At 42.6% G+C, this 24,510-nt stretch overlaps 1 pseudogene; it reads left to right on the forward strand.

Moving 5' to 3' along the window:
- Positions 1-82: 82 nt before the first annotated feature.
- LOC121773235 lies at positions 83-23,671 on the forward strand (annotated as a pseudogene).
- Positions 23,672-24,510: the final 839 nt, after the last annotated feature.

Below are 24,510 nucleotides of genomic sequence, written 5' to 3' on the forward strand. Positions count from 1 at the left end.
ATTTCCATAACTCCAGTAATTTGAAAGTAATTAATATACTTCTATGTATATCTAGTCTCTACAACCTTATTAATCAAATTAAATGGGGCTATCTTTACTTCAAACAGGCGCTCTCTTGGTCTTCCAAGCCTTGATTATCGCGTCATGCACGAAATCAAGGCCCAAAAATAATTCGAATCTGTTCCGAGAATATCTCGGAGCAGAATTCAAGCAAGTGACGTTCTCCGACATCCCTATAAACTCGGGCGTAGAGTTCCACTACATCCTCTCGTTCGCCATCGACTACACGACAGCCTCATCCTCGCCATCCCCGACCAACGGCAAGTTCAACGTGTTCTGGGACACCGACAACCTTAGCCCGGGCACTGTGGCCGCCATCAAGACCAAGCACCATGTTATGAAGTTTAACTAGTTGAAGTAATGCATGTGCATAGGAAGTGAAGATGGAATGCACAACATACAATCAAGAAGAAGGAATTTAAAAGTTAGTTAAACTCCAACGGCTACTAGCCGTTTGATAGTTTGTTTCTAGCGGTTGTAACCGAATGAAGAGTGAAGCTCTTGCTCACTCACTTGATTCTTGATGTGTATTAATAGACTAGAGACATCATTGTAAAGAGTGATACATTGTAGTTACTTCTTGATTCAATAAAGATTACAATACAATTCTCTCAAACACTTTTCTTTCTTCTTCCCTCAACTATTGCTTGTTCTTGATCGATTGTATCATTGAGTTATTCAACAATCGGCACCGTCTGTGGGAAGGGCGATTGATCGATCAAAGCAACTGTTTTCAATGGCAGCGAGACTCGAGGCAGAGAAGTTCTCAAGGAAAAATGACTATGGCTTATGGAAGATGAAGATGAGGGCGGTTCTAGTGCAGCAAGGCCTTGCAGCAGTTCTGACTTCGGCTGAATCAAATGGGAAGGGAAAGGTGCCTGCACTGGACGAGAAGGCTCAAGCTAAACTCGATGAGATGCAGTTAAAGGCACATAGTGCTGTCATTTTATGTCTTGGAGACAAAGTGCTATGTGAAGTGCAAGGAGAAACGACTGCAACTGGCATCTTAAAGAGGCTAGATGATGTCTATCTAGCCAAGTCTTTAGCTAACCGCTTATATAAGAAAAGAAGGCTCTATTCATATAGTTTTTCTGAAGATAAGTCGATTGTGGAGCAGCGGGAGGACTTTTGCAAGTCTGTTGATGATCTTGAGGCAGTGGATGTCAAGATCAGTGAATGGACAAGGCTATTCTGGTACTCAATGTCTTGCCTAGCTCCTATGATCAATTCAGCGATGTTATTCTTTATGGAAGAGACAAAGGCATCACCTACAATAAGGTCCATGTTGCACTTATGGCAAAAGAATTGCATAAAGGCAGTTCAAGAAACCCTGAATCACAGCCTGAGTCACTTAACATCAAGAAGTGGAACAAGAAGAAGTTCAAGAAAAAGGTTGAGGAAACTTAGAATGATAGCTCTGGGTTGAAAGAAACAAGATCTTGCCACTGGTGCAAGAAGCCAGGGCACTCGAAGAAGGATTGTTTTGGCTGGAAAAAGAAGCTAGCCTCAGAAAGCAAGTCTCACACGAATATGATCAGTAGTGATGGTGAAGATGCTGCTGAAGTCATGAATGTGATGGATAGACTTGAAAAGGGTTCTTGGATAATGGACTCAGGCTGCTCATTCCACATATGTCCAAATGTGGACTGGTTTCATGATTAATGGATCAGTGTTGCTGGGAAATAACAAAGCTTGCAGCATCAAATTAATTGGCAGCATAAAGCTGAGATTGAATGATGGATCAGTGAAGATCCTCTCAGAGGTCAGGTATATCCCAGAGGTTAAGAGGAATCTTGTGTCTCTTGGCACTCTTGAAAGAAAGGGATACTCATTTATTTATGAGAATGGAGAAATGAAAGTCTGCAAGAATCAACAAGTAAAGATGGTGGCTCACAGAGCAGGCAGCCTATATTATCTGCAGGCTACTGTGATTTCTGGTGAGTCCCATGTTGCTGTGATGAGTGATCTAAGAATATGGCATCTCAAGCTGGGGCATCCTGCTGAAGGGACTTTAAAAGCATTAATTAAGAGGGAGATGATTGGTATCAACAGCCAAGGGAAGATGGAGAGATGTGAAGATTGCTTGCTTGGAAAAGCATAGAAAATTTCATTTCGAGCAGGTAATCACACTTTAACTTCCCCTCTTGATTACATTCGTTCAGATTTATGGGGTCCATCTCCAGTCAAGAGTCTCGGTGGAGGAAAGTATTATATGTCTATCATAGATGATTTCTCTAGAAAGTATGGGTCTATATCTTGAAAGAGAAATCAGAGGCTTTCAAAACATTTAAGAGCTGGTGCAAGGAGATGGAGATTGAAAAAGGTAGAGTTCCTAAAGTGCTCAGAACTGATAATGACTTGGAGTATTTGTCAAGAGAATTTGATGCATTCTGCAAGGATAAAGGCATTAGGAGACATAGGACCGTTCCTGCAAACCCCCAGCAGAATGGTGTTGTAGAGAGGATGAACCGCATTCTACTAGAAAGAGTGAGGTGTCTTCTGTCATCTTCTGGGGCTGGGAAGCAGTTCTGGGCAGAAGCAGTGAGCACTGCAGCCTACCTGATCAATAAGTGCCCTTCTTCAGGCATAGGAGGCCCAATACCAGATGAAAGATGGTATGGATCAAAGCCTGACTACTATAGACTGAGGCCTTTCAGGTGCAAGGCATTTGCATACTTGAAGCAAGGAAAATTGAATGCAAGGGCCTTGAAATGTGTTATGCTTGGATATCAGAAAGGAGAGAAAGGGTATAGGCTATGGTGCGTTGAGCCTGGGAAACAAAAGGTGGTGATCAACAAAGATGTTGTTTTTATGGAAGACAATATGCCTTTTCTGACCAGCAATAATCATGAAGAAACAACAGAGGCAACTGATATTAATTCTCCACTGACTCACATGCAAGGTGTTTCATCTGATGGTGCAAGTATAGAAGTTGATGAAGCAGGTGGAGGATTTAAGGGAAGTCAGGAGATTGAGCCTGATGATCTGCAGCAACAAAACTGCCCGGAGGAATATCAGTTGGCAAGGGACAGGCCAAGGAGAGCAAATATGAGATCACCAGCTAGATTCAATGATTATGAGATGCTCTACTATGCTCTCCATGTGGCTAAACAAATGGAATCTTCTGAACCTAGTTCCTATGCTGAGGCAATAAGTGGGCCAGAAAATGATCAGTGGGTTCAAGCAATGAAAGACGAGGTTGAATCTTTGATCAGCAACAAAACATGGATTCTAGTGGACAAGGCTGAGTTTAGAAAAATGATACAAACGGGAAGTCCAAGGCCCGGGCTGACCCGACCACGACTCCCCTTAAGCTGCCCGAAAGGCCCGTCACGAGATCAATGAGACAAAGGCATCGGGAAGGCGTTTCAAATTTCATTAGGAGGGGAATGGAGGAGGCAGATGGAATGCCCGGTCGGGCGAATCCACACCTCCAAAACGCCCGACCGGGCGTTTGTGTGCTGAGCATCGTCCACATTCCAGAAAGTTCGCCCGACCGGGCGATTTCACCATCCCAGAACGCCCGACCGGGCGTTTGAAGAAGCAGCGCCGAATCCAGAAAGTTCGCCCGACCGGGCGATTTCACTTTCCCAAAACGCCCGGCCGGGTGATTCAACTTTTACATCCGTTTTTCCTTGTTTTTTAGCCCTTTTCTTGGGTTTCCAACCCTAACTATAAATATCTTTTTTGTAAGACTTTAAGGGCAGACTTTGATGAATGATATTACGAAGACTCCTTTGAGAGCATCTCCCATGTGAGATTTCTATCCAAATTCCTACATTGTAGGTTGCTTGTTTTTATGTTCATTTGGCTAAATCAAGTCTAGGTATGCATTTATGGTTGTGTAGTCATTAATGTGGAGCCAATGGAGTATTTGCTTTGGGTGAAAGTAGCCTAGGGTTGCCCACATCTTTTTGTGGGAGGTCATAGGTCCTCAAAGAGGATTCCTCCTTCTTTACACTTTCTTCTCACCTTCTTTCTCTCCATCCAAAACCATTTTGAGTTTAGTTTTTGTGGCTAGCTCAACTTATCTTTACTTTATCTTTGAAAACACAAAAAAAAGTGAGATCAAACACTACTTTGGGTATTTCTTGGGCACATGGAAGGATTCCCTCACAAGGAACCTTATCATTTGGTATCTAGAGCCTAGGTGCCTACCAAGTGTTTGATTTTAAACCTCTATGAAATTTCATTTTCCTTGTTTTTCCTTGTTTCTTTTGTTTTAGCCTTTGCTTGTTTATTGGTCAATTATTGTAGGATTGAGCTGATTTTTGGTGTGCATGAACCTTGAGATATGAACTATTTTTCTGAAAAATCTCAGCCAAAAATTCCATCGTTTGATAGGTCAAATTAATGTGTGAAGTTGCTGCCCTGTTTTGTGCCCTAGTTTGACAGATTTGGGGAAAACGTAAAATCGAGGGTCCTCTTGATAACCTGCTATATTGGGGATATTTTTCCCTCATTCTAAACCCTTTAATCTTGTTATCTACTAAGTTTCATCAATTTTGGGGTTGGGTAGCCATATCAAAAAAAATTCCTAAAGATCAGCCAAGAGTTACATAAATTTTCAGCTCAACTAAGTTTGTTTGTTAGCTTCCTTAGGCATTGAACCTTACTTTCACATGCTTTATTGGCTTTACTTGCTTGGTTATATTGCCTATGTGTATACCTTGATTGATTTGTCTTAGCACTTGCATTTTGGAAGTTGGATATTGAGAGTGAGTGAACCTAGCCCTCACTATATTCTAAGCCTTTTTCCGAGTGACATTGGTGAGTGAATTACCAATTGGGAAGTGAGTTCTTACTAAAATCTCCCCTTCTTGTGTGTGTGAGTGTGGATTTTACTAACCCTTAGGACTAGATCCTAGTTTATTTTTATTTCTTATTGTAGGTACCATTGTGAATGCCACCTCGTACTAGATCCACCACGATGGGGGATCCGCAACCGGGTGCGAGCACGAGTCTTAGTGTGGCGGGGGATGAGTTGAAAAACTTGATGGAAAAAATTATGACGGATTTGAGGGATCTAAAAGAAGGCCAAACCACAATGCATGTCACTCAAGATGCTATGTTCGGGGATTTGAAGGAACTCAAGGTGAACCAAGCATCCATCCATGAAAACCAAACTTTTCTCCACGACGAGCTCAACGCTTTGAAGGCCGTGCGACTATCAAGGTCAAACACCCCTAGGAGCAATCACACACATCATGATGCCTCCGAGGGGAGTAATGGAGAGGAAGAGCCATATGGTTGGTACGATCATGGGGGGCGTGGGGGACAAGGAGGAGGACGGAATGGGAATAGGAATGGTAGGTTCGGGAACATGATGGGCGGAAAAGGGAATGGAAACATGGGGCACCATGGGTGGAATGGTAGGCATGGAAGATATAAAAACTATGAGGAGGAGATGGAGCCGCGGTATGATGATCCCACCAAGTCTATCAAGCACACATTTCCCGAGTTCCACGGCAAGTTTGATCCCGAGGCCTACTTGGAATGGGAGTCACAAATGAGCAAAATTTTCTCACTCCATAACTTTTCGAAAGGTGATAAGGTGAAGGTGGCAATAGCCGAGTTTCGTGGCAATGCGGATACATGGTGGAATGATACGATGAGGAGGAGAAGGATGGTTAGGGGAGGGGAAGTGGGTTCGTGGGCGGAGTTGTGTGAGCTCATGAGGACTACCTTTGTACCAAAGTCCTATTTCCTCCGACTTCGAGGGGAATTTCAAGATTTGAAGCAAGAGACGAAGAGCGTAATGGAGTACTACTATGAACTCCTATCATTGATGAGCAAGGTAGGGGTGGAGGAGCGAGAAGAGGCGACTCAAGATCGATTTATCCATGGCCTTAACATCAACTTGAAGCACAAGGTGCAAGTGGAGGCATTGAGGGGAATTTCCTTGGATGAGGTGATTGGGTTTGCCGACACTTTTGAGAGGCAAAGTAAGGAGTTGGTTTCTAGCCGGGCTAAATGGGCGTCTAGCCAAACCGGAGGGACGGGGACTAGCAAGTGGAGTGCTCCCGGCAAGAAGGTGGAAAACATGGCCAATCCAAACACGCAAGGGAGGCCGATCGCGAAGGCTTTACCGGGTACTCAACCTATTAAAGCTATAGCCCCTATGGAAGACAAGAAGGTTCAATGTTTCAAGTGCAAGGGGTATGGCCATTATGCACGCGAGTGCCCAAACCAACGGGTAATGGTTATCGGGCAAGATGGTAGCGTGTATAGTGAGGAAGATGAAGAAGATGGGGAGGGTGTGGGCACTAAAGAAGTGAGCCCGGACACCGACATAGCTTTTTCTAGTGGCGAAGAAGAAGATACACCCTTAAGGGCTATGGTTGTACTCCGAATGCTCAATGTACAACCCAACCTTGAGGAGCATAAGGAGCAAAGGTGCAACATCTTTCATATGAAGTGTAAGGTGAAGTTCAAGACGTGCTTGGTCATATAGATGGAGGGAGTTGTACAAATGTGGTGTGTGACCGGTTGGTGGCCAAGTTGGGATTGAAGGTACTTAAACACCCAAACCCCTACAAATTGCAATGGTTAGGGGACTCCGGAGAGTTGAGGGTGAAGGCTCAATGCAAAGTTCCATTGAAGATTGGAGAAGTTGAGGAAGAAATCCTATGTGATATCATTCCTATGACGGCATGTCATGTTTTGCTAGGGAGGCCATGGGAGTTTGATAGAAGGGCCTACAAAAATGGCTTCACGAATGAGTATTTCTACATGCTCAACGGGTTGAAGGTTCGTTTGAAGCCATTGCTACCTAGTGCCGTGTTTGAGGCTAGCCAACATCTACAAAAGGAAAGAGAGAGAGATAGGGAAAAAAGGCTAGTAGAAGAATGTGAGCTAAAAAAGCCAAGTGAGAGTGGGGGTGGTGAGAGAAAAATAAAAGCGCCCAATGGAGAGCACCCACAAACAAGAGGGGGAAAGGAATGTTTGATAGCTAGTAAAACCGACCTTGGGTGGGCACTAAACAATCACCTCTCTGTTCTCCTCGTGGTCCGTAAGGATTTGTGCTTAGCTACTAACCTTGACCCGTATCCTTTGATTGTCCAAAGTGTGTTGCAGGAATTTGAAGATGTATTCCCGGAAGAACTCCCGAGTGAACTCCCTCCCATGAGGGGGATCGAGCATCAAATTGACCTTTTGCCGGGATCATCACTCCCAAACCGGGCCGCATACAAGGCGAACCCCAAGGAGACACAAGAGCTACAAAGGCAAGTCGAGGAACTCCTTGCCAAAGGTCTAATTCGTGAATCTCTATCTCCTTGTGCCGTACCCGTCATTCTTGTACCTAAGAAGGACGGAAGTTGGAGGATGTGTGTAGATTGTAGGGCAATTAACAAAATCACCATCAAATATAGACACCCTATACCTAGGTTAGACGACATGTTAGAGGATCTTTGTGGCTCTATATGTTTCTCTAAAATTGATTTGGCTAGTGGATATCACCAAATTCGCATGAAAGAGGGAGATGAATGGAAAACCGCTTTCAAAACCAAGTTTGGCTTATATGAATGGCTTGTGATGCCTTTTGGTTTGACTAATGCCCCTTCTACATTCATGCGTTTGATGAATCATGTACTTCGTCCTTTTATTGGGAAATTTGTGGTGGTATATTTTGATGATATCTTGATTTATAGTCGTAGTGTTGAAGAGCATGCTAGTCATCTTAGGAATGTGCTTGAAGTGTTGAGAATGCATACTTTATATGCCAAGTTGCCTAAATGCACTTTTTGTGTTGAGGAAGTTGTGTTTCTTGGTTTTGTTGTGGGAAAGGAAGGAGTGCGGGTAGATGAGGAAAAGGTGAAAGCCATTAGGGAATGGCCAACACCTAGGAATGTGAGTGAGGTTAGGTCCTTTCATGGCCTTGCTAGCTTCTATAGGAGGTTTGTTAGGGATTTTTCCACAAAAGCTTCACCCTTGAACCACATTGTCAAAAAAAATGTTGAGTTTAAGTGGGGGGAGGAGCAAGAGAGAGCGTTTAGTACTTTGAAAAATGACCTCACGCATGCTCCCTTACTAGCACTCCCTAATTTTGATAAAACTTTTGAACTTGAGTGTGATGCAAGTGGTGTGGGGATCGGGGGAGTTCTCATGCAAGAGGGTAAGCCCATAGCTTACTTCTCGGAAAAACTAAATCAAGCCCAATTGAACTACCCCACATACGACAAGGAGTTGTATGCTATAGTCCGTTGCCTTGAGAATTGGCAACACTACTTGATGCACAAGGAGTTTGTGATACACACGGATCATGAGTCTATTAAGTTCTTAGGAGGTCAACATAAACTTGATAAAAGGCATGCTAAATGGAGTGTTTTCCTAGAGACTTTTCCCTATGTCATTAGGTACAAGAAGGGAAAGGACAATGTGGTTGCCGATGCTCTTTCTAGGAAGCCTTTTGAGACCTTGCATGATGGCACTTTACTTGTGAGTGATACCGTGTGTTTGAGAAAGCGTTTGCTTACTATGTGTGCCTCCAAATATGTTGGATTTGAGTTTATTAAAGACCTTTATGAACATGATCATGACTTTTCTTCTATTTACGGAGCTTGTGAAAAAGGTGCTTTTGATAAATACTATAAGTTGGATGGCTATCTTTTTAGAGAGAATAGGTTATGCATACCTTCATGCTCTTTGAGAAACTTGTTGATTAAGGAGGCTCACCTAGGGGGCCTAATGGGTCATTTTGGGTTGCTTAAAACTTTTGACATACTAAGTGAGCATTTCTTTTGGCCTTGCATGAAGAAGCATGTTGAAAAGTTTTGTAGTAGTTGCTTAGAGTGTAGGCAAGCCAAGTCTAAATCTAACAATTATGGTCTTTACACCTCTTTGCCTACTCCTACACATCCTTGGGTAGACTTGTCCATGGACTTTGTTCTAGGTCTCCCAATGTCTCCTCGGAAAAATGATAGCATCTTTGTGGTGGTGGATAGGTTTTCCAAAATGGCTCACTTCATTCCATGTCGGAAGACAAGTGATGCCAAATTCATTGCTAGTTTATTTTTCAAGGAGGTTGTAAGAATCCATGGGGTCCCGAGAACTATTGTAAGTGATAGAGACGTCAAATTTTTGAGTTTCTTTTGGAAAACGCTTTGGGGTAGGATGGGCACCAAACTTCTTTTCTCTACCACCGCACATCCCCAAACGGATGGTCAAACGGAAGTTGTAAACCGCTCATTGGGAACTCTTCTCCGTGCCTTGGTTTTTGAAAATAAAACTTCTTGGGAAGAATGTTTGCCTATAGCCGAATTTGCTTATAATAGGACCATACATTCCACCACCCAACAATCCCCTTTTGAGGTTGTCTATGGTTTCAATCCACTCACCCCGTTGGACTTGTCCACGGCCGATTTGCCTTTGTCTTATATGGTTGATGTAGGTGGGATGAAGAAGGCCAAGTTTGTACAAGACGTGCACACTCGAGTGCAAGAACGAATCCGCAAGATGGGGGAACAAGTAGCTCAAAGGGTGAACAAAGGGCGAAAGAAAATGTTGTTCAACCCCGGAGATTGGGTGTGGGTACACTTTCGGAAAATACGTTTTCCCGACAAAGCAAGATCCAAGCTTGCCCCGCGAGGGGATGGCCCATTTATGGTCCTAGAGCGTGTGAACGACAATGCCTACATCATTGATCTTCCCGGTGAGTATAACGTGAGTTGTACTTTTAATGTGGCTGACTTGAGCCCGTTTGATTTTGTAGGGGACGACCCAGATTTGAGGACAAATCCTTCTCAAGAGGGAGAGGATGATACAAACGGAAAGTCCAAGGCCCGGGCTGACCCGACCACGACTCCCCTTAAGCTGCCCGGAAGGCCCGTCACGAGATCAATGAGACAAAGGCTTCGGGAAGGCGTTTCAAACTTCATTAGGAGGGGAATGGAGGAGGCAGATGGAATGCCCGGTCGGGCGAATCCACACCTCCAAAACGCCCGACCGGGCGTTTGTGCGCTGAGCATCGTCCACATTCCAGAAAGTTCGCCCGACCGGGCGATTTCACCATCCCAGAACGCCCGACCGGGCGTTTGAAGAAGCAGCGCCGAATCCAGAAAGTTCGCCCGACCGGGCGATTTCACTTTCCCAAAACGCCCGGCCGGGCGATTCAACTTTTACATCCGTTTTTCCTTGTTTTTTAGCCCTTTTCTTGGGTTTCCAACCCTAACTATAAATATCTTTTTTGTAAGACTTTAAGGGCAGACTTTGATGAATGATATTATGAAGACTCCTTTGAGAGCATCTCCCATGTGAGATTTCTATCCAAATTCCTACATTGTAGGTTGCTTGTTTTTATGTTCATTTGGCTAAATCAAGTATAGGTATGCATTTATGGTTGTGTAGTCATTAATGTGGAGCCAATGGAGTATTTGCTTTGGGTGAAAGTAGCCTAGGGTTGCCCACATCTTTTTGTGGGAGGTCATAGGTCCTCAAAGAGGATTCCTCCTTCTTTACACTTTCTTCTCACCTTCTTTCTCTCCATCCAAAACCATTTTGAGTTTAATTTTTGTGGCTAGCTCAACTTATCTTTACTTTATCTTTGAAAACACAAAAAAAAGTGAGATCAAACACTACTTTGGGTATTTCTTGGGCACATGGAAGGATTCCCTCACAAGGAACCTTATCAAAAAATCATTGGATGCAAATGGGTGTTCAAGAAGAAGATAGAGTCAGCAAGTTCACAGAGAATCAGATTTAAAGCTAGACTTGTTGCAAAGGGCTTTAGCCAACAGGAGGGCATAGATTTTAATGAAGTCTATTCTCCTGTTGTAAAGCACAATTTCATTCGTATCCTCTTGGAAGTGGCAGCAAAGAGGAATTGGGAGCTGGAGCAACTAGATGTTAAAACGACCTTTTTAAATGGAGATATTGAAGAAACCATTTATATGGCTCAGCCACAAGGCTTTGAAGTTCCTGGCTCTGAACAGAAAGTTTGTATGCTCAAGAAAAACATATATGGACTTTAGCAAAGCAGCAGGTAGTGGTACTTGAAATTTGGTGAGAGCTTGACAAATCAGGGCTTCACTAGATCTCTTTATGATAGCTGTGTATTTGTGAAGAGGGAGAAGAATAAAGATCCTGTGTACCTCATCTTGTATGTGGATGATATGTTAATATCAGAGCCAGACATTAAAGAAATTAGGAGAGTGAAAGATCAATTAAAATCTGACTTTGAAATGAAGGATCTTGGTGATGCAAGACGGATCCTTGGCATGGATATTATCAGGGATAAAAGCAAGAAGAAGCTTTGCCTATTCCAGACTGATTATATCCAAAAGACCCTGAAGAAGTTCAGAGTTGATAATATGAGTAGCACAACAACACCCATGGCTATGCATTTCAAGCTGTCAAAGGATCAGAGAGCAAAACTGATGAAGAAAAGAAGGAGATGGAGTTAGTGCATTACTCTAATATTGTAGGCAGCTTGATGTACTTGATGATATGTACAAGGCCTGACATAGCACATGCTATAAGCACAACAAGTAGATACATGGCAGACTTTGGCAGACAACACTGGAGTGCCCTGAAATGGACTCTGAGGTATCTTGGAGGAGCAGATAAGCTGGCCATATTATTAACTGGTGATGGTGGAGTGGAGGAAGAGCCTTTGATAGGCTATTGTGACTCAGATTATGCAGCTGGATACTAGAAGGTCACAGACTAGCTATATCTTCACCTTGTTTGGATCAGCCATATGTTGGAAGTCAAGTCTGCAAAATGCGGTTGCTTTATCAACAACCGAAGCTGAGTATATATCCTTGACTTCAGCAGTAAAAAAAGCAAATGGCTACTTGGACTCATAGCTGAATTTGGAGTGCAACAAAGGAGTGTGGCAGTGCATTGTGATAACAGTGGAGCATTGTGTCTTGCTAGGCACCAAATATTTCATGAACGTTGCAAACACATTGATGTGAGGTTGCACTTCATAAGGGATGAGATGGAGAGTGGCAGAGTGAAGGTGATCAAGATCGACACAGCTCATAACCCAACTGACATGCTCACGAAGCCACTGAGCAAGGAGAAGTTTGAATACTGCTGCAGATTGGTAGGATTGTGTGCAGTAAGTTTCTGAGCATTGCTTCACTAGTCAAGGTGGAGATTGTTATGAAGTTTAACTAGTTGAAGTAATGCATGTGCATAGGAAGTGAAGATGGAATGCACAACACACAATCAAGAAGAAGGAATTTAAAAGTTAGTTAAACTCCAACGACTACTAGCCATTTGATAGTATGTTTCTAGCGGTTGTAACCAAATAAAGAGTAAAGCTCTTGCTCACTCACTTGATTCTTGATGTGTATAAATAGACTAGAGAGATCATTGTAAAGAGTGATACATTGTAGTTACTTCTTGATTCAATAAAGATTACAACATAATTCTCTCAAACACTTTTCTTTCTTCTTCCCTCAACTATTGCTTGTTCTTGATCGATTGTATCATTGAGTTCTTCAACACACCCGAACGTCAAAGTCGCCCTCAGCTTGGGCGGGGACAGCGTGGGCGACGGCGAGAGCGCCTTCTTCGACCCATCCTCGCCGGAGACGTGGATTTCAAAATGTTGACTACGAGCACTTCAAAACGGAACCTGACATGTTCGCGCGGTGCGTGGGGGAGCTAATCACGGCGCTAAAGAGGAACGACGTCGTTTCATGTTGGGTTTCTACTTCAAACAAGAGATAAAAGCCAGGCGTAATACAACCCAAAGAAGGAATACAAAAGAACGAACTTAACCGAAATTACAATTGAAAGAATCGAAACAGTAAGACCATAAAAGTGTTTAGCCGAGTCGAGTAGGCCTCTTTCCGCAAGACGAGATACGCCCCGGTAGTGCTCTCGGTTTGGCGTGTCATCCCCAAAGATAAAATGGCTATGTCTCTGGTGAAGCAGCACCGCAATCAACAGAGCTCCGACGAACTGGAAGAGGAGAGGGCAGAGCTTCGGGAAGAAAGACAATGCAGAGAGAGTATGATGCTTGTGAGTATGTTCTATGTTGTTCTATATACTAATGCAAGGAATGACTAGCCTATTTATAGGTTTGGTCCACTGCGGGGGTCAACTCAGCCTTGATGGCTATCATCATGGCTCATCATGGCGTGCCTGTAACCGCCGGCCGTTACGAGTTTGAAAGCTGGAGTGGTCGACGTTGAATCTAGACGCTGTACAAGCCCTAGTTCAACCGTCACATGGGGACTTCGTGACTTGATCAAGACACTGGTTAAGCCATTGCTCAAGGCGCAGCAGGCCGAGTTGATCAGGCTGCTGATCAAGGGGCAGCATGTCGAGTTGATTAGGCTGCTGCCCAAAACTGAGGTGGTCCAAAACATTAAGTCTGGATCCAGGGACAAGCCCAAGAACCAAGCCCAAAGACCAATTGCCAAGATCCAAGTCCAAGTCCAAGTGCACGGGCACGACTCAGCTAGGCTCGGTGCGCGTGTGCACGCGTGTGAGCTCCTTCATCCATCTTAGTCCACGATAATTACTAAGTATAATAAGTCACTTAATAAATACACATTTAAAGATGTGTATCATCTCCTATGTGGGATAATTAACTTTAGTTAATTACTCCATACACTTTCAACTCATAGCTTTATCAAAAGCTACAATGTGACCAACTTTTATCCACTATTTCTCACTCACCGGGAATCGGATTTGAGAAAGTGAATATACTACGGTCATCTACGCGGAACGTAGATCGACGCTATATTATTTAATTTCCAAAAATTAAATGTCTCATTATATTTATTATTGGTCAAACTTCGTTGACCGGACATCTTAAATTCAAGATTCCAACAATCCCCCACATGAGTGGAAATAGCCAAATGCATATGCGTGCAGACACAAGCTCAACCCTCACGAGGTATATAAACATAAAAATAGGTAGTTTTTGGCTTTGAACCCTCCATAGTCGACACCATCGGATACACAAGCAGCTTAGTAGCGCGATGCTTTGAACTAATCCCCCACGGCGTGCACCAAGACAATGGTGTTAACGCTTAAACACCTCAACCTCATCCGTTCTCACATTTTGTGTCCTTTGCGGCCTTGGACACCACTTTAGATCCATAAGTGTTGTATTTGAAGCGACCTCACTTCACACTTATATAGGTGATTCCTAATCAAGTATCTTGCCCTACTCGGTCTCTTTGAGAACTCAATCTCCTCGAGATCCTTAGGAGTCATTAAAAGTCATAGACTTAGCCTCACCACTAGGCAAGTTTTCCAAAACTCTATTGTTCACTAGGGAATAGATATAGTTGAGTGTTTCTCATGAACTCTCATAGCTTAGTTGTCCCTTTGAACCAAGTTCTTGGGATCTCCAGTCATCATGGTTGGGTTACCACTATGACAATTCTTTAGTTTGTGGATTTTAAACCCATTCTCTCTAGCAACTTATTCATTTGATCACGGTTTAACCCTTTAGTTAGTGGATCAGCTAGATTCTCTATTGATTTCACATAGTCAATTGTAATCACCCCTGTTGTGATCAAATGTCTCACGGTGTTATGTCGTCGACGTATATGTCGAGACTTACCGTTATAGAAGCCATTGTTTGCCCTTCCAATAGCCGCTTGGCTATCGCAGTGGATCAGCACTTGTGACACTGGCTTAGACCAACATGGAATATCTTCAAGGAAGTTCTTAATCCACTCGGCTTCCTCACCAGCCTTATCTAAGGCAATGAATTCCGATTCCATTGTTGATCGGGCTATACATGTCTGTTTTGTGGATTTCCACGATACAACACCACCCCCAATAGTAAAGATGTATCCACTTGTTGAAAGTGAGTCTCTATTGTTGGATATCCAATTTGCATCACAGTACCCTTCAAGTACCGGAGGGTATCTCGAGAAGTGTAGCCCAAGATTTTGAGTATGTTTTAAATATCTCAAACCCTCACAAGAGCTCTCCAATGCTCTTTGCTTAGATTTCTTGTGTAACGACTCAACTTGTTCACGGCACAAGCAATGTCAGGTCGAGTGCAATTAGTCAAGTACATAATGCACCCGATGACCCGTGCATACTCTTCTTGTGCAATGGGCTCACCTTTGTTCTTGCTCAAGTGAATGTCGAGTTCAATTGGAGTCTTAAACGGCGCGCCATCATAGGCTTTGAATTTATTCAATATCTTCTCAACATAATGTGATTGTGTTAAGATGATTCCATCAGACGTTCTTAGAATTTTCATTCCAAGAAATACATCGGCTAGACCCATGTATTTCATGTCAAAGTTTCTCTTTAACATGGCCTTTGTATCATTAATTACTTGAGTGTTGCTACCCAAGATTAACGTATCATCAACGTATAGACACACTATATCATGACCGTTATTAGTGCTCTTGATGTAGACACATTTGTCGCACTCGTTGATTTTAAACCCATTTGATGACATCACATTATCAAACTTCAAGTGCCATTGCAATGGCGCTTGTTTCAATCCATATAGAGACTTTACGAGCCTGCATATAGACATCACCAAACCGAACCGGCCCGGCTGAACCGGCCCGGAACCGTCACCGGCGGTTCCGAACCATGACCGGAACCGGCGGTTCCGACGGGCCGGTTCAGGTTCATGAAATTTGCGAACCGTAACCGGCGGTTCCGAACCGCCGGTTTTCACCGGCGGTTCGCTGGTTCCGACACCTTTTCAGGCTACCACCGGCCTAGACGTAGCCTTTTCAGAAACCGGGTCAGAAACCGCCGGTTTTTGTCAGAAAACCGTTGACGAAACCGGCGGTTTCTGACCAAAAACCGGCGGTTCAACGAGTAAAACCGGCGGTTCCGGCGGTAAACCGGCGGTTCCGCCGGATTTCAAAAATTTGAAATTTTTTCTTTTTTTTTTTCTTGTTTTAATCACATTTTTCCCCTATAAATACCCCCTCATCTTCATTTTCTACTTACCCCATTCTTGTGTTGATAAGAATTTCTCTCTCAATCTCAATTTCTCTATTCTCCATCCTCTTTCTCTCAAGTTGTTTACGTTATTTGCGCTCATAATTTACTCACGTTGTTCTTGTTTACGTTAATATCACATAAACACTACTCTTTATTCTCTACTTCCAATTTCCATAATATCATGTCTTCATCTCGTCGTGGTGGTGATCGGGGCAAGGGAATTGCCCAAGATCAAAGTGACTCTCGTCGTCGTCATGCCCCTTCTAGAGCACAAGTTGCGGAGGAGGTGGGAAGGCGAGCCGCTCTTCGATTACAAGTAAGTTCTAAACTTCTAAATTAAATGTTTTACTATGTTAATATGTTATAATAAGTTTTAATATGTTAGTAGTTTTTTAATATGTTTTATTATGTTATATGATATAAGTTTTAATATGTTAGTAAGTTTTAATATGTTTTAATATGTTATATGATAAGTCTTTAATTTGAGAGCACCATTTGGTATACTTGCTCGGAAAAAGATTATGTGCGGACTACCGCCTTTTCTTATATCCTTGTGCAAGATGGCCTATTGTGGAATGCCTCAGCGTCGTCCTTCCTTTGATTTATATGTTATAAGTTTTAATATGTTTTAGTAAGTTTTAATATGTTAATATGTTTTAATATGTTTTAATATGTTTTAGTAAGTTTTATATGTTTTAATATGTTTTAGTAAGTTTTAATATGTTTTAATATGTTATATGATAAGTCTTTAATTTGGGAGCACCATTTGGTATACTTGCTCGGAAAAAGATTATGTGCGGACTACCGCCTTTTCTTATATCCTTGTGCAAGATGGCCTATTGTGGAATGCCTCAGCGTGGTCCTTCCTTTGATTTATATGTTATAAGTTTTAATATGTTTTAGTAAGTTTTAATATGTTAATATGTTTTAATATGTTTTAATATGTTTTAGTAAGTTTTAATATGTTTTAGTAAGTTTTATATGTTTTAATATGTTTTAGTAAGTTTTAATATGTTTTAATATGTTATATGATATGTTTTAATGTGTATAATTCTCGTAGGAGGAAGAAGATCGAAATGCGGCCTTGTTACTTGCCACCCTCGGCGACGAAGAGCCACATTCGGATTCGCGTTTCGAATACGATGTGAATCTATCATCGGACGAAGGCGACGATGGATCGCATCAATTCCCACCTTCTAGCGCCGGCCAAGTTGGCGAAAATGACGAGGAGGCCGAAGCTCCTCCTCCTTCCGGGAGACAAAAGAAGAAGATGCCTCCAAAGTTGAAATCCGACATCTTCACCAAACATTACAAGAAGGTCCCGGTGGTAATTTCTAATCCTGATGATTCGACCACTACCGTGGAGACAGGCGAGTTCAAAGCTTATTGCAACTATTGCGATAAAGTCTATCCATTTGTAATCGGTGGGGGATATGGTACTCTCACACGCCATTTGAAGGCAAAACACCCCGTGGAATTTGGGCATTCTAGATCCCAAACCCAAATCAACTTCCCCGCCGGCTCATCGTCTCAAACAGGTACGCCACTATTTAAATACGATCCCAAAAATACTACCGATACCATGGTAAGATGGGCGGCAATGAAACATTTGCCGTTCAATTTTTTTAATGACAGAAAATATGAAATGACTATGCAACAAGCTTTTAATGTTGCTGCAAAAAGAATTCCCCCCTCTACTGCTCAAAGATCTAACAACCGGCAGTATTTTGAAAAAAAAATGGAAATTGCAAAGAGTCTATCCACCTTGGGGCACAAAGTTAATATTTGCTCCGATGTGTGGACGGATTCTTTCCAACGAAATTCTTACATGGGTATTTCTTGTCATTTTATAGACAATAGTTGGTCTTTAAATAAACGTTTGATTGGTTTTAGACAATTTCCTTCCCCATACACCGCACAAGCAATTGCTTCTTTAATTATTCAAGTTTTGAATGAGTATGAGTTATGCAACAAGATATTTTCGGTTGGTTTTGATAACGCAACCGCCAACACCGCAAGTATATCCGATTTAATTGCGGCTTGCTCCCCGGTGATAAGTGGTAAGTATTTTCATCAACGATGTATTTGTCATATTTTAAACTTATGTGTACAAGATGCTTTGTCTTTATGGCAAAGACATATTCAACCTATTACTACAGCTGTATCCTTGATCCACTGGAAGCCTCAAATTGGCAAGGCGTGGAAGAAGTATTGCCACTCGAAGAAAATAAGGTACACAAAGTTTACTTTAGACGTTTCTACTAGATGGAACTCTACATATGACATGTTGCAATCTACAATGGAGCATATAGACTATTTAGTTGATTTTTATAGAACTTACCATGTTGATGATTTATATCTAACATCTTCTTGTTGGGAACAAAGCCTGAGTTTATTTAAATTATTCAAAAATTTTCGAAGTGCTACTATGGAGTTATCGGGTGTGTATTATTGCACATCCGTTCGTGTTTTATAACATTGCATGATCATATCACTTGGTTTTAAAACTGCAATGAAAAATTCCGCAAACAATCTTGAGCTTATGTGTGTTTTATATTACATGGTTGAAAAATGGCTCAAGTATTTCAATGAGATCCCAACAGTGTTTTTGCTTGCCAAAGTTTTGGATCCAAAGTGGAAACTAGTTGGTACTTTCAAAATTTTAGAATTTTATTACAACAGTTTAGCTTCTATTGATCTTGAACCACTCCGAGCTTTGCAAACTGACGACGACGACAACTACATAAACCTTGCCCAAACATTCCAAATAAACCTCCCCCACCTCCCAAGCCTCCAAAGAAATTTTGAGTTCGACTTGCGGTCTCTCTTTCACGATTACGAAGTCAAGTACAACACTACCCACCAAGTTCGACCTAGACCCCCCCGTCAAACACAGAACTTTGGCTTCTTCCAAGTTGATGACCCCGACACCCAATCCCAATTGGCGGACCTATACGCCTTCAGCAGCGGAGGAAGGACGGCACATTCGGTAAGTGAGTTAGATTTATATTTAGACTCACACTTTTCATTCAATGAGGAAGAAGGAGGTCCCGTTCCCCAACAAATCGACGTCCTAGATTGGTGGTCTTCACACGAGAAAGATTTTCCCATCCTTGCATCAATGGCCAAGGAGATCTTTTCGGTTCCGGCTTCCACTGTCGCCGTCGAGTCCGCCTTTAGTGTTGGAGGCAACGTCTTGGACGACCGAAGAAGTAGGCTCACCGGACAAAACATGGAAGCCACCATGTTACTTGATGATTGGTGCTCCGCCGAAATTAGAGACCAAGAACCGGATTGGGACAAACTAGTAGTACAACCCGACCAAGACTACTTCCCCGACGAAGAAGAGTAGGCGCCAATACTTCCGATCAAGCCAAATAGGTAAGCAAGGTAAGAGAACTACGTGGACTTTGATTCCAAAATGCAATTGAGCATTGAGGATACGTAGGCATCTCAACTTATATTTCAACTTAAATTTTAAATTTAAGTTTAAATTTAAGTTGAGCTCAAGTCCTTTTCCTTTATTTCTTTTTTCTCCCCTTTATTTCGAATATGTAATTTTGTAAATTGTAATGAAGACTTTAAGTCTTTTGTAATTTATAATTTTGAAGTTGTAATTTCTAATTTTTATGTTGTAATTTGTAAATTTTAACTTGTAATTTGTAATTTTAAAGTTGTAATTTGTAATTTTGAAGTTGTAATTTGTATCAATAAAATTACATTTGTACATCGCTTCATTCTAATGTTATTTACGCAAGTTTTTTTACATTTTAAACTTGAATTACAATTTACAAAATGCAAAAAAAAAAAAAAAAAAAAATCAAAACGAACCGCCGAACCGGCCGAACCGGCCCAGAACCGGCCCGGAACCGGCCAATCACCGGCGGTTCCACGGTTCACTTGAACCGGCGGTTCCACGGTTCACGAACCGGAACCGCCACACCTTGGTCGGGCCGGTTCAGGTTCATCAATTTATTGAACCGGAACCGGCGGTTCCGAACCGTGAACCGCCGGTTCCGGAACCGTGGTGACGTCTACCTGCATACCTTTTTCTCTTGTCTAGGTACTACAAACCCTTCGGGTTGTTCCATATAAATTTCATCTTCTAGTTCACCATTTAGAAACGCGGTCTTTACATCCATTTGATGAATCTCAAGATTGTGCAATGCAGCAATAGCGAGAAGCACTCGGACAGATGTAATCGTTGTTACAGGTGAATAGGTATCGAATAAGTCATGTCCTTCCTTTTGTTTAAAACTCTTTACTACCAGTCGGGCTTTATACTTATTCACTGTTCCATCGGCCTTAAATTTCCTTTTAAGTACCCATTTGCAACCTAGAGGTTTCGCACCTTCAGGTAGATCTACCAATACCCGAGTGTGGTTTAGCAAAATTGAATCAATTTCGCTTTGAACAGCTTCTCTCCAATGTAGCCCGTCTAGCCCGTCTCAATCTACAATGCAACAAGTTTGAATACTCAATCAAGTAAGAGGAAGTAGACGCATTGTTATTGATAGCCAAAGGCTTGGGACCATGGCGCGTAGCCACACTAAGCTTGAATAGCCCATCGGTTACATAACCTTTTCCGAGGGATTTTCCAAACTTATACAAAACAAACCTATCGGATTCAAATACAAGTTAAAAACCCTTATTAACTAGTATAGATCAAGAGACTAGGTTCTTTCGGATGTCGGGCACATGCAGCACATCCTTCAGCGTGACAGAGACGCCAGACGTCATTTTGAGAATCACATCTCCAGTTCCTTTGACTTCGGATGATGCTTGATTTCCCATGTTGATCTTCCTCCCATCAATAGGATTGTAGGTTGAAAACTTACTCCTATCGGCACAAACATGAGCAGTTGCTCCAGTGTCGATGTACTAGTCTCCCTTGTTTTCAATCAAGTTGGCTTCTTCGGTGACCACATCAATGAGCTCATTTTCATCCCAGTCTTTGAACTCCTTCTCAACGACGTGGGCTGCCGGCTTCTTCTTCTTGCTGCGGCAGTCTTTGGCAAAGTGGCCTATTTTTCCACACTTGGCATTCGCCTTCAAATTTCTTTGCAGGCTGCTTTCCTTTCCCTTTATCATTTTGACTTGGGCGAGGGCGTTTGTTGGAGGGACCGCCCACTCCAACAGATTGGCTTTGGCTTCAAGTGGGCTAAAGCCCTTAGCCTTTTGGTCGCTTTTACGCACATCAGCCTCAATGCGCAATTTCACGAACAAGTCTTCAAGGGTCATCTGCTTTCGCTTGTATTTGAGATAGCTCTTGAAGTCCTTCCAACTGGGATGAAGCTTATCAATGATCGTGCACCTTAAGAATTTGTCGGGCAAGGTCATCCCTTCAGCCACTAATGCGTGGATGATCATTTGGAGCTCTTGAACTTGCTCCATGATGGGTCGAGAGTCGACCATCTTGTAGTCCATAAATTTGGATGCTACAACTTGTTCAGTACCTGCAGCATTATCTATGTTATACTTCATTTCTAGGCTTTCCCATATCTCTTTTGATATGGTTACAACGAAGTATACATTGTACAAACTATCATCTAAAGCACTTAGAATGAAATTTTTACAAAGATAATCTCCTTTTCTCCAAGCTTCATAGTCCGCCATGACTTCGAGCCTAGTCTCTCGATCGCTTGGCGCGGGCGGCTCGTTTTCCGTGAGGAAGTTGGCGACGCCCAATGTTGTCAAGTAGAACAACATCTTTTGGTACCACCTTTTGAAGTCGGATCCTCCAAACTTTGATGGCTTCTCGGCAGGTGGCATCATTCTTGGTGCCAAAGGTGCCGTACTTGGTCCATGGAAGGAACCAATTCCGTTTCAGCCGAAGGAGCCAACAACGTGGTTGGGCATAGAGCCCCCACCATTCATGTTGGGCATAGAGCCCGCCATGGTCGTACCAGCCCCGAAGGAACTAGCACCCGCGTGAAACCCGAAGGCCACAGCATTCGTGTGAGACCCGAAGGCCCCAGCACTCGATCCATTAAAGGATCCGAAGGAACCACTAAATGTGAAACCAATCGATCCACTCAAGGTGGATCCACCAGTGGGCCCATGGGGGTTAACAAACTTCAAGGCGTTGTTAATGAAGATGGATAGTGCCCGGGAGTGGGCATCATCATCGGAATCGACGATGTGTTGACCGGTGCAGTGGTCGACATGGTGGATGGAGATGCGGCGGTGGTGGTGGCAGCGACGGTGTTGGATTCAGTCGACATCTCCAGCAAAGGTATTAAGTTTCGAAAGTGATTAATTCAGTTTAGAGGTCCAGATTCATTCAAAGGCAAGTTATATCTCGTCTTGTGATTGTTGGGATTCTACTTCAAACAAGAGATAAAAGTCGGGAGTAATACAACCCAAAGAAGGAATACAAAAGAATGAACTTAACCGAAATTACAATTGAAAAAATTGAAACAGTAAGACCGTAAAAGTGTTTAGCCGAGTCGAGGAGGCCTCTTTCCGCAAGACGAGATACGCCCCGGTAGTGCTCTCGGTTTGGCGTGTCGTCCCCAAAGATAAATGACTACGTCTCAGGTGAAGCAGCACCGCAATCAACAAAGCTCCGGCGAACTGGAAGAGGAGAGAGCAGAGCTTCGGGAAGAAAGACAATGCAGAGAGAGTATGATGCTTGTGAGTATGTTCTATGTTGTTCTATATACTAATGCAAGGAATGACTAGCCTATTTATAGGCTTGGTCCACTGCGGGGGTCAACTCAGCCTTGATGGCTGTCATCATGGCTCATCATGGCGGGCTTGTAACCGCCGGTCGTTACGAGTTTGAAAGCTGGAGTGGTCGACGTTGAATCTAGACGATGTACACTCCCTAGATCAAGGCGCAGCATGTCGAGTTGATCAGTCTGCTGCCCAAAACTGAGGTGGTCCAAAACATTAAGTCTGGATCTAGGGACAAGCCCAAAGCCCAAAGCCCAAAGACCAATTGCCAAGATCCAAGTGCACGGGCATGGCTCGGCTCGGCTCGACGCGCGTGTGGGCTCTTTCACCCATCTTAGTCCACGATAATTACTAAGTGTAATAAGTCACTTAATAAATACACATTTAAAGATGTGTCTCATCTCCTATGTGGGATAATTAACACTAGTTAATTACTCCCTACACTTTCAACTCATAGCTTTATCAAAAGCTACAATGTGACCAACTTTTATCCACTATTTCTCACTCACCGGGAATCGGATTTGAGAAAGTGAATATACTATGGTCATCTATGCGGAACGTAGATCGACGCTATATCATTTAATTTCCAAAAATTAAATGTCTCGTCACATTTATTATTGGTCAAACTTCGTTGACCGGACATCTTAAATTCAAGATTCCAACATTTCATTCGCGTCGATGGCGCCGTTTGATGACGAGGAGGTGCAGAGGCACTACATGGCGCTGTGGAAGGGTACGGGGATCTGATTGACTACGTGAACTTTCAGTTCTACGCGTACGATGAGGGGACGATGGTGGCGCAGTTTTTGCGGTATTTCGACGAGCAGAGCGGCAACTAGGGGGCGGGAAGGTGCTGCCGAGCTTCATAAGCGACGGGAGCGGCGGGCTGGCGCCGGACGGGTGGTTTTTCACGGCGTGTTGCAAGCTCAAGAGTGAGGGAAGGCTGTATGGGATCTTTGTTTGGTGCGCTGATGATTCTAAGGGGTTGGGATTCAAGTATGAGAAACAGTCGCAGGCGCTTATTTCCATTTCACATTAGTAATATCATATCTGTGCGTGAATCAAAGTAGTAAGTGTAATACTCTAGTGTACTGCATTTTCCATTTGAGGGTGTTTGTAAATATAAAGAAATGTTTTGTTCTATTGTGTTGTGAATACCATGTTACTCCCCTTATTAGACTAGATTGAAGGATGGCCAGAAAAAGTCACTCTCATCTCATGAGTCATGGCATGTTCATAGGAGTGGTTAATTTGGTACAGTGTATTGTACCGAAGCTGGTATACTATACTCCTTCATTTGTCATTAAACGTCACCCGACACAGATATAAAGAAATAAAATGTGTTGAAAAAATTAGATGAATCTGGATCCTATTTTTATATATTAGTTTTATAGTACTAATAAAATGTGAAGTGAATGAGTTAGTGAACTGTGAGTCAACTACCAAAATTAGTATTACCCCCTCCGTCCATGATTAATTGAGTCTGTTTGACTCGGCTCGAGTTTTAAGAAATATAATGGAAAATGGGTTGAAAAAGTTAGTAGAATGTAGGTCCTACTTTTATATAGTTTTATATTAAAATGTGAGTGCGATAAGTTAGTGAAATGAGAGGCCTATTACTAAAAGTAGTACTCCCTCCGTCGCATTAAAAAAAGAGATTTTGGGAGCGGCACGAGTTTTCATGCAAAATTGGTAAAGTATGAGAGAAATAGAAAGAAAAAATGATTGAAGTATTGTTAGTAGAAAATGAGACATACCTTATAAGAGAGAAAAAACTTACTAAAAGTACAAGGTGACTAATTTTGTGGGACGCCCCAAAATGAAAAAGAAGAATATATTTATGGGACGGGGAAAGTAATTAATTTTGGATGAACGAAA

This window comes from Salvia splendens, chromosome 2 (genome assembly GCF_004379255.2).
Source record: "Salvia splendens isolate huo1 chromosome 2, SspV2, whole genome shotgun sequence".
In the NCBI taxonomy this organism is placed as follows: Eukaryota; Viridiplantae; Streptophyta; class Magnoliopsida; order Lamiales; family Lamiaceae; genus Salvia; species Salvia splendens.